The sequence below is a fragment of the Cicer arietinum genome, chromosome 5 (assembly GCF_000331145.2).
Source record: "Cicer arietinum cultivar CDC Frontier isolate Library 1 chromosome 5, Cicar.CDCFrontier_v2.0, whole genome shotgun sequence".
Taxonomy (NCBI): Eukaryota; Viridiplantae; Streptophyta; class Magnoliopsida; order Fabales; family Fabaceae; genus Cicer; species Cicer arietinum.
In genome coordinates this window covers 17,073,946-17,074,168 of record NC_021164.2, presented here as the reverse complement: position 1 = coordinate 17,074,168, position 223 = coordinate 17,073,946, and positions in this window count along the sequence as shown.

Below are 223 nucleotides of genomic sequence, written 5' to 3'. Positions count from 1 at the left end.
TAAAAGGCCTCCTTATTTTATTTTTAAAAGGCTCTTTTACAGCGCTTGTAGAATAAGCGCTGTAAAAGACCTTTTTGTTTTCTTATGTTATATGACTGTGTTTTTTAAAGGCCTTTTACAACGCTTTTTTAAATAAGCGCTCTAAAAGGCCTCCTTATTTTATTTTTAAAAGGCTCTTTTACAACGCTTGTAGAATAAGCACTATAAAAGACCTCTTTGTTTT